The sequence below is a fragment of the Lissotriton vulgaris genome, chromosome 7 (assembly GCF_964263255.1).
Source record: "Lissotriton vulgaris chromosome 7, aLisVul1.2, whole genome shotgun sequence".
NCBI lineage: Eukaryota > Metazoa > Chordata > Amphibia > Caudata > Salamandridae > Lissotriton > Lissotriton vulgaris.
In genome coordinates, this window is record NC_141695.1 from 1,677,984,106 (window position 1) to 1,677,993,963 (window position 9,858).

At 46.7% G+C, this 9,858-nt stretch overlaps 1 protein-coding gene across 1 annotated transcript in view; it reads right to left on the reverse strand.

The window, feature by feature from the left end:
* Window positions 1-9,048, reverse strand: part of STMN3 (stathmin 3) — a 146,274-nt gene extending 137,226 nt beyond the window's left edge. The window contains exon 1 of the mRNA XM_086932746.1: window positions 8,915-9,048. The gene's annotated coding sequence lies outside the window, so the exon portion shown is untranslated. The remainder of the gene's footprint in view (window positions 1-8,914) is intronic.
* Between the last annotated feature and the right edge of the window lie 810 nt (window positions 9,049-9,858).

Genomic DNA, 9,858 nt, shown 5'->3' on the forward strand with positions numbered 1-9,858 from the left:
AGAGGGCTGGGAGGAGAAGTAAGAGAAGTGTTTCTGGAGGGTGTGTGTGTATTTGCATAGGCCTCGCTGTGAGGCAACCTTTATTAAGCTTTTATTAAACTATAGAGGAGGTGGCGTTACAGCCAAACCTGCCGACTTTCAAAGTGAGAAACCAAGTTCCAGCCCTAGCGTCGTCTCAACGTCGTGTGATTCTGGCCAAATCATGAAATCTCCCAAAGCCTGAAGTAACAAACATTTGCAATGCAATAGGTCTCGCATTTACGCGCGTTTAAGCTATTGGCATTGTAAATGACAATGCCTTTTATTTATGTTTTAAAAACAAAAATAAATGGCATTGTCATTTGCAATGTCAATAGCTCAAACTCGCGTAAATGCGAGACCTATTGCATTGCAAATGCTTGTTTTCTCTCATGTCGGGGGTAGGAATCAACTCATGTGTAATAACTGCGAGAGGTAAGTGATGGACTAAGTATAATAAAGTTTACCAGTTATTAACCGGGCATCACCAAGCAGTTGGAGCAGCTGGACAAGGGGGCTGATATGGGAGATGTAATAATAAACAAGCATTTACAATGCAATAGGTCTCGCATTATTAAAGTTTGAGCTATTGGCATTGTAAATGACAATGTCTTTTATTCATTTGTTTTTAAAATCTGCAATCGGTGCATAAACACGCACTTTGAATGTATAGTCCATGCTTACACTGAGCAAGGCTGGCAGTAAAAGAGACTGCCAGCCTTGCTTCTCATAAGCATAGACTATAAGTACAAAGTGCTTGTTTATGCACCAATGCAAACAAATAAAAGGCATTGTCATTTACAATGCCAATAGCTTAAACTTTAATAATGCGAGACCTATTGCATTAACAGTGAACCGTAAAAAGAGGGTGAAGAGGTACTAAACCATGTAAAGTCCTATCAAGGAGACCTCTGAGATGCTAGTGGGGCTGGGGAGAGTCCGCAACAAGTCAGGCAAAAGAGAAGAAAGTCAGACCTTTGGAAAAAATAACTCACAGCGGATTTTCAAAATGGTGCCACTCTGGCAAGAGGTTTCACAGAAGGACATGAAAATAAAGACATTTATAAACGGAAGGAACTTATTAAGAAGCATAAAGCCTTTAAAATAAAAAGTCTTGCCAGGGTGTATCTAAAAAGGGGACTTCTTGGGACGGAGGCAGAGTGAGAGGCACTATTCGCAGACTCGAGTGTGCTTATCCTGTTTGCCTGGCCTGGCCTTGGAGATAACTTCCTGTGCTGAAGTGCACTTACGCCGCTGCGGCAAGTGCCTCTTGAATGGTAACAGCTGGATGACAGCGGATTGCCTGCCTCACCACGCTGGACTTTGGACAACCTGCATGTTAATGGCCGGGTGGCTGGCTTAGCAAAGCGCCTTGAGGTCGCAGGGCCCTTGCAACAGCACGCCGCAAGCGTTCGAGAGCCCTCTCTGTGCAGGAGTGTGCATAATACTGCAAGCACCGTTGGCTGACTTGTAATCTCTCTTTTTTTACAACTGAGGAGAGACATCTCTCAGCCAGGTGGAGGATGTCACGTCCACAGCATTACAGATTAACCACCCATATGGTAGGTTTATCTAGAGGGGGCATCTCTCGAAATTGCAGCCTGCAGCACTACACGGATAAATTGCACCCAATCAACGCACAGGTTGATGTCACGCCGATCCAGCGAGAAACGTGCCAAGAGAAAATTCTGTCGGCTAATGCACCTGCTGCGAGTAACCAGAACGCCTCCAGTTGAAATCTTGCCACAAAAAAACTATGCTCTGGGGATGGTGGTGACCCCGATATTTACATTTCTGTGATACCACGAGTCAGCTTCCTTCCTAAAAGTGAGGTAAACAAGGTCTTCCAAGATGCAGTCAATCAACCCCACCTCCCCTGTGTAGTTTATAAACCTACTTTACAGCAGCATGCAAAGGGCTACGTTTATAAACTGCATGCAATGGGCTGTGTCTGTGTGTGTGTATGTGGGGGGTTGTTAACCTTACTTATGGAACGCTGTAAAAACAAGTGTCACAGATGGTTTGTCGAAATGACACGCAGTGTGCGTGTCACTGATGAGGTAATGTTTTCCGGAATGACACCTTGTGTGCGTCACTAATGGTTTGCCAAAATGACACGCAGTGTGCGTGTCACTGATGAGTAATTCAGCTTTGTTAGTACTTATATTTATTTAACGGAAGAGTTCCGATGTGCTTCCTGTATGTTGCTAGGTTACCGGTTTTACAAAATGGAGTTACGTTTCTTGACCCCCTGCGTGACCTTGCACCGGTGTCTACGTGCTTGACGTCGTCAATTGTGACGATGTGCTGTAAATTGCGTCCATTCAATAACGTAGAGCATTCGAAATCACCGCCGCAGCCCTGCTCCGTGAAAACCGGAAGTCAGGCACTTTTGGCCGAGACGGGGGCGGGGCCTGCAATCCAGCAGGAAGTTCCGCCCGCTGCCGCCGAGGAAGCAGTGAAGCCGGCCGACTCCGACCAGCGCTGAAGAGGAGACACGGAACACGCCGAAAGAGCCCGGTGAGTGGGAGGGGAGTGGGAGGGGAGGGGAGGGGGGGCCAGGGCTAATGTGAAGGCCTGTGTGTGTATGCATGTGTGCGTGCGTGTGTGTGCATGTGTGTGCGCATGCGTGACTGTGTGTGATTGAGAGAATGCGAGGCAGGGGATAGTGTGCCTGCGTGTGCATGCGCGCGCCTGTGTGTGTGTGCGTGCGTGCATGCAGAGGGGTGGGGGCTGCCTGTGTCTGTGTGTGAGCGAGGGCTTGCGCCTGTGTGTGCGCGTGCGTGCATGCAGAGGGGTGGGGGCTGCCTGTGTCTGTGTGAGAGCCAGGGCTTGCACCGCGCATGCGCACCTATCAGACGCGCGCTCCCGAGGTGAAATCTGACAATGGGAAAGCGCCCTTCTGATAGCTGTCCGCTCTCCTAAATACGGGCAGCATAAGTTGTCGAGCTGATGCATTCATGCTTCGCATGAATGCCACATCAGCTCGACCTAAAAAGGACAAAAAAGGGAAGGCGGTGAGGGGTGGAGGAAGCAATGGAGTAGCTGGGGCTGCAACGCAGACGGGAAGGAGACATGAGAGGAAGCAGCACACAGAAGAAAGGGCAGGAAAACATAAGAGAACCTGTGGAGTGCTGAAAGAAAACCAATATTGGCAAAGCCAATATGTCTCACATATGCAAGAGCCATTGGCTTTGCCAATATGTTTTTGCAGTGTTGTACACCGGAGTGGCGGCTGTTCACCATGGCTAATAGTTAGTGGGGTAAAGGAGAGTGGCCTACAGTAGAGTTGAGGGGCATGGAGAGAAGACAAGTGAAGTGCCAAGGAGTAGCCTACAGTGTTGTGGAGAGAGTAGAGAATTGTAGAGGAAAAGGGTGGATAGTTGAATGGAGTACAGCGTCAGAGTTGAGTATAGTGTTGTAGTGGAGTAGAGCGGAGTAGATTGTCATAGAATGGTTTGCATAGAGTGGCATAGAGTGGTGTAGAGTGTTGTAGGAAGTGGCGTCCAGTGGATTGGCGTTGAGTGTTATAAAGCGGAGGGGTATAGCGTGTCAGAGTGGAGTGGCGTAGGGTGGAGTGGAGTTGTGTGTTATAGAATAGAGTGGAGTAAAGTTGCACGGAGTAGCAGAGAGGGAGTTGCACTGGATCAGGCTTCATAGAGTGTCTCAGCTACTCAAAGTGTTCCGGCACTAAGTAGCACGTCAGATCCCTAATAACTATAGTACTAAAAAGCAGAGCTGCAGAGCCAGGTCTTAAGAAATCTCTTAAATGTCACAATGTCCCCAGAAGCATGTAGCTGAACCGGAAGGGCATTCCACTTCCTGGCTGCCAGAAAACAGAAGGAACTACTGCTCTACTTTTTCCCATCTGAAGTGTGGAGTTGAAACTATCACGGCATAGAGCATTGTAAGGGTGTAGTAGTGTCATAGAATGGCATAGAATGCCATTGCCCAGCACCAAGATGCAAGTTTGGGAGCGATTCGTGCGTGATACCAAGTGATCAAATAAATAGAGTGGAGGAGAGCTGTAGAGTGAGTGGCATAGTGTTGAGTAAAGTGTTAATGGAGCAGAGTTTAATGGAGAACAGAATCACAGAGTGGAGTGTCGTAGAATGGAGTGTAGCAGAGTGGCCTAATAAGAAATGGCGTAATGCACACTGTGGTGCAGAGTGGATTGGTGTAGAGTAGTGACGTAGAGTTCAGTGACAGAGAGAGCATTGTTGTAGATTAACGTAGAGTGAAGTGGCATAGAGTAGAGTTGTGCAGAGTAGAGGGGACAGGTGCAGGGTAGAATGCAGAGGCATACAGTGGAGTGGTGCAGAGCAGAGTGGTGTACAGTAGAGTGCAGGGGTGTAGAGTGGCACAGAGGTGAGTAGTGCAGAGTAGAGTGCAGTCAAGAAGAGTAGAGTGTCAAAGTGCAGTGCATAAAGTGCACTATAGTAGAGTGCAGTGGCATAGAGCACACTGCTGTATAGTGATGCAGAGAGCAGTAACATAGAGTATAGTGGGGCAGAGTAGAAAAGAGTGGGTTATAGAGCAGTGACGTAGAGCGCAATGGTGTAGAGTGACCTGCCATGCAGTGCTGTAGAGTGCAGTGTCATAGACTAGAGTGACATAGAGGAGGACAGTGGCATAGATTGGGGTGACAGATTCTGCAGCAGAGAGTGCAGTGCTGCAGAGTAGTGTTCTGTAGAGTGCAGTGGTGCAGAGTAGAGTGGAGCAGAGTAAAGTGAAGTAGAGTGCAATCGTGTAGAGTGGCGTAGAGTAGACTATAGTGGCATATGATGTAGAGGTGCAGATTTTATTGACATAGAGTGCAATGGCAAAGAGTGCATTGGTTTTGAGTAAAGTGGTGTAGTGCGCATTGGTGTAAAGTGTAGTAGCGTAAAGTGTAACGGTGTAGATTAGAGTGGCATAGTGTGGAGTAGGGCAGAGTGGAATAGAGTGGTGTAGACTGCAGTGAAACAACAGATTGTTTTAGAATACAGTGAAAAGTCGTAGAGTGGAGTGGTACAGAGTAGAGTGTCATAGAGTTCAGTGGTGCAGAGAAGATTACAATGGCTTAGAGTTGAATGGTGTAGTTCAGTGATGCAGAGCACAGGGATGTAGAGTTCAGTGGCAAACAGTGCAGTGGCACAGAGCAGTGTTACAAGAGTACAATGTAGCAGAGTATTCTGTGATAGAGTGCAGTGGTATATAGTAGAGTGATGTGGAGTGCATTAACATAGAGTGCAGTGGCACAGAGTAGAGTGGCATAGAGAGCAGTGATGCAGAGTACAATGGCGTGGAGTGCAGTGACAGAGTAGATTGTTTCAGAGTAGAGTGCAGTGCAGATTAATGTGGCAAAGAGGGGACTGGCATAAAGTGCACTGGCGTAGAGTGGAAGGGTGCAGAGTAGGGTAGCGTAGATGCAGTGGTGGTGCATAGTAGAGTAGTTTGAGGCAGAGTGCATTGTCATAAATTGGAGTGGTTTAGAGTAGAGAGGTGTAGAATGGAGCAGTGCAGGTAAGAGAGTAGTGACACATTGGGGAGTGGAGTTGTGCAGAGTAGAGTGCAGTGGCGTGGAGTAGTGCCAAGTAGAGTGGAGTGGGGTAACATGGAGTGGGGTAACGTGGAGTATGCATGGTATGGGAGAGTACTGTCATTACAATCAACACATCTTCAATAGAAATTACCATTTCATTTGCACTCACATACAGTTTTACTGATGAAAGTGTACAGCGCACAAACAAAAATGTGTGGAAATGTCATTACCCAATGTACAGACATCTAAATGTTGTTGTGTGTTAGAAAAAACAAATAACATTGTACAGCGTCACTAAAGCAGACCTCGAGTAGCCAGCATGATTGGCACATAAATCCTTTCAAAGTCAAAGAAAGAAAAATAAACACCAAGCTCCCTGGAAGACTGCTTGACATTTGACTTTGGTCTTTGAATGCACAGGAAATATGTCAAGATAAGAAGAAGAAATTAAGGTTTGTGGACATAAAGTGAGTTCATGGAAGAATATAGCAAACACGCTTTGTGCAATGGGAGGGATATCTGAAGCTGGACAGCCTAAAGCAAATAAAGAAAAACTAATAGAAAGGCAAAACATGTGAGTTACAAACCACAAAGCCAATGGTAAGTAACGGGCAGAATAAATTCCTAGGTCAACTTTCTGAATGGCCCCCAAATGTCTTTAGCAAACCAAACAGCTTCGACCTTAAAGGGAAAAAGTAGGTCCCCAATATGGAGCTGTGGAAGTAATCTAATCATAAGGATGATAACAAATCTATTCTCTAGGTAGTTGACAAAGGCAAGAAGAGTAAGGAAAGCCTTTGATCAAGGTACATCAATCGAGATTGGCAAGTAAAGCAACCAATAGTTAGCATGATAAGAATTGGTGTAGTCCACAATAGGTCTTCAAAACAAAACATCTAAAAGCAGTTCTGTTAGCTAGACCTACAAATGCGCAATACGTTCCATGTAATACAGCATGATAACTGTAATAATGTGGAGTAATAGGTAACCTTTACTACAATAGCTACTGCCAAATCAGACAGGTAGAATAAGTACTTCATAAAATAAACAATCAGTGGCCCATTGGGAAACGGATAAACGCAGAAAGACCTAGCTTTCCTTCGGAAGGTGAACGAATGAGAGGTAACTTTCGATCGCTGGTTAGGCAAACTAGGATTAACCATACACGAAGAGTTTAAATATGTGACCTGAAAATGGGGAATACTTTCAGGAGAACGTTTTTACTTCTGGGTTTCTCTGGCCGCAGAATGGGGAATAATTGTTCAAAACTCAGATGTCAAAGTAGCCCATATATAGGGGTTATGTAATAAAGGATAACTTCATAGGGAAACCTGTTACAGTTTCCTTCTCATGAACTATGAACCCTCATTGCAAATAGTTCTTTAAATGTTATCAAGTTCTTCCAGCTAATATTATGGGAATGGTGTGCTTCAAACTTCACTTTCCCCCTCACATTAGTAGGCTGGGCTTGTTTTGGGTTTATTTCTTTGGCCATTTGTGCTTATTTTACAGGGTTTGATCAGAGTTAAACGCTGTCAAATATTATGCGACTTCATCGCTAGCAGGTGTGAGAAAGTAGCGATCAAGTGTGTTTTCTTCGTGACCTATCTGCTTTTCTCCAGGAAAAATAAAATGAAAAAGCGGTTCTGCAGAGGTAGGAAGTAGGTAACGTTTATGTAGTACACCGTAGGTGCAGTAGAGGAAAGCGACCAGCCCTCCTTTGCTGGCGAAAGGTTTTATATATATAAAGAGCATTATATAAAAGATACATCTTATTACTTTTGAGATGTGTACATCACTGTAATAATCCAGGCCTTGAATGGTGTATGTTTTCAGTGGCACGTTGGAAGGTCAATTACGCTGATTGTTTTGTTGCTGTGAGGCCAAACTGATACTGGTTCAGAATGTTTCTTAATTTTCATTTCTTTGACATTGTGTAATCAGTGTATCAATCATTTATAAAGCGTGGCAAATTACTCTTGAGGGTCTCAAGGCACTACAGTTGCTAGCTGCGGCATGGTGATCTGTTCAATTGGACAACCAGGTCTTGAGTCCTTTACTGAATTGCTGAAACATGGGGTGGACCTAAGGATACTGGGAAAAGTTGTTCCAAACTTTGGCCGTCTGATGTGAGAAAGAGTGTCCATCACTGTTGGCTCGGATCCGACTGGCATCTGCGAGGAAGAGGGAAGCGGATCAAAGGTGTCAGGTTGGTTGGTGAAAGGTCATTCTTTGTTGATTTATGCTGGTCTTACGTTGTGCAGTGCTTTGTATGCATTGGTCAACATCTTGAACTGGCATCTCTTCTGGATCGGGAGTCAGTGTAGCTTCTTAAGGTGGATTGTGATGTGGGTCTGTTTGGCGAGGTCGAGGATGAAACTGCTGCTATTATAGAGGTAGTATGCCGCCTCCACATTCATAATAATGTCAGTGTGCACACGCCAATGGTATCTTTGGTACATATCCTGCAGTGTGTGAAGAGGCATACTGTTTACACACACGCCATTGCTCATCAATTAATAAAGATGTTTTGCACGAAGTGCAGACTTATCTTTTAATGCTGGAATTCATCAATGTGCTGTTAATTAAAAAACGCCAAGCCCCAGGACATGTTGGTTAGTTAAAAAGAACTTTGTAATAAGGTGTCTGGCATGTTAACTTTAAAGAGATCAAACGAGAATTGCGCGGTTTATAAATGGTTCAATCCTGCATGTACTGCTGTTTTAAAACCTCCAAAATTGACAACCTATACTTTACCGTGTAATATTGAGAACGTCAGATTGGAAAAACATACTTAGAAAATGACCTTAGAGGGGAGAAAGCAGGAGTTGAGAAGGAGGACTTGGGAAGATGTGGTAGCTTCCCTGTGACAGAACTAGGGGATAATGGGCATGTTTGGAAGTTATAAATCAGCTTTATTTTTCTGAGAATAACAACCCCAGAATAGAGCGACATATCCCAGCTGAAGAGTGAGTGTCATTTTTAGGTCTTGTAGACCTATTGCTGCCAAGTTGCCTGTGAAGCGACCTACACAGGTGGACGAGCGCCGATATACCAGCGTGGACGCGCAAGCCCAGCCCCCGGAGCCGTGCACATCTCTGATCTCAGTCAGCCATGCCACTCTCAGTTCTCAGTTGCGCGCACACACACACACTCTGCATACACACACGCAGGCACACACACACTGCATACACACACGCAGGCACACACACTGCATACACACACCCTCACCCCCCCCCCTTACTCACGGGCTCACCGCACACACACACACAGTCACACACGCGCATCCACACACTCAAAGTGCCCATCTCCTGTCTCGCTAGCCTGATGCACCAAAAACACAGTATTTACATGTCCCCCCCCCCTACTCACCGGGCTGACTCAGGAGTCCCCTGCTGCTCTCGAGGCCGGTCTTTCCTCCTCAGGTGTGCAGGGTTAGCGGCTCAGGCTCGGCAACAGCAGGCGACGCAGAAGGTGATGACGAGCTCCCTAGACGTCCGATGTGCATGCTCACGGCACAAGGAAACGCGCACAGCGTGACTTGCTCCGTACAGCTGAGGTGCATGCTCACGTACAGCTGAGGTGCATGCTCCCGTACAACTGAGGTGCATTCTCACGTCGTTATCCTTCGCATGTTTCCGCTTTTATTTATTTCATTTCGCGGCCGCAAATGCTTGTGCGGCCGCCAATGCTTGTTACCTGAAATCAGGAGAGAGCCCGCCGCAGCAGAGCCGTCCCGCTGAAAGCTCCAGCCAGCGTAGGACGCTCCCTCCGCAGCTGCGTGTCTCAGGCATTTCGAGCAGCAGGTGAATCCAGCTCTGATTTAATCACCCTTGTTTATTGTTAGTGCTTAGCCGAGTAAACGGCAGCCCAGTGCTCCTGTTGAGCAGGGGGCGCCCTCGGGCCTACTCCTAGTATCATTCACTGGCGTAGCTAGGGGGGGGCGAGGGGGCCGGTCCACCCCAGGCGGCACTATTTTGGGGCGGCGGCCTGTACAAATTCTTTGGGGACACTCAAGTGTCATTAGTAACTTCCCTGTCCACGAATAAATTATACCGGACGCCACAACGGGCCGCCAGTGCCGCGCAGCCCCCGTGTGAAGTGCAAGAAGCACATCTACTAAATTGTAAAAGCTGCCTGCATTGCACGTATGGTGCGCGTGCGCGATGTACCGCGTTTGTGGGTCCCTTGCCAGGCCGTCAATCTCTTAGCGCGCGAAAGCGCTACCAATTAAGGGAAGGGCAATGCTGTAGTCCCGGTACTGCGATTTCTCGCAAATTAATGGGGTAAGTGGCACGTCTGCCGTGTGTTGACTG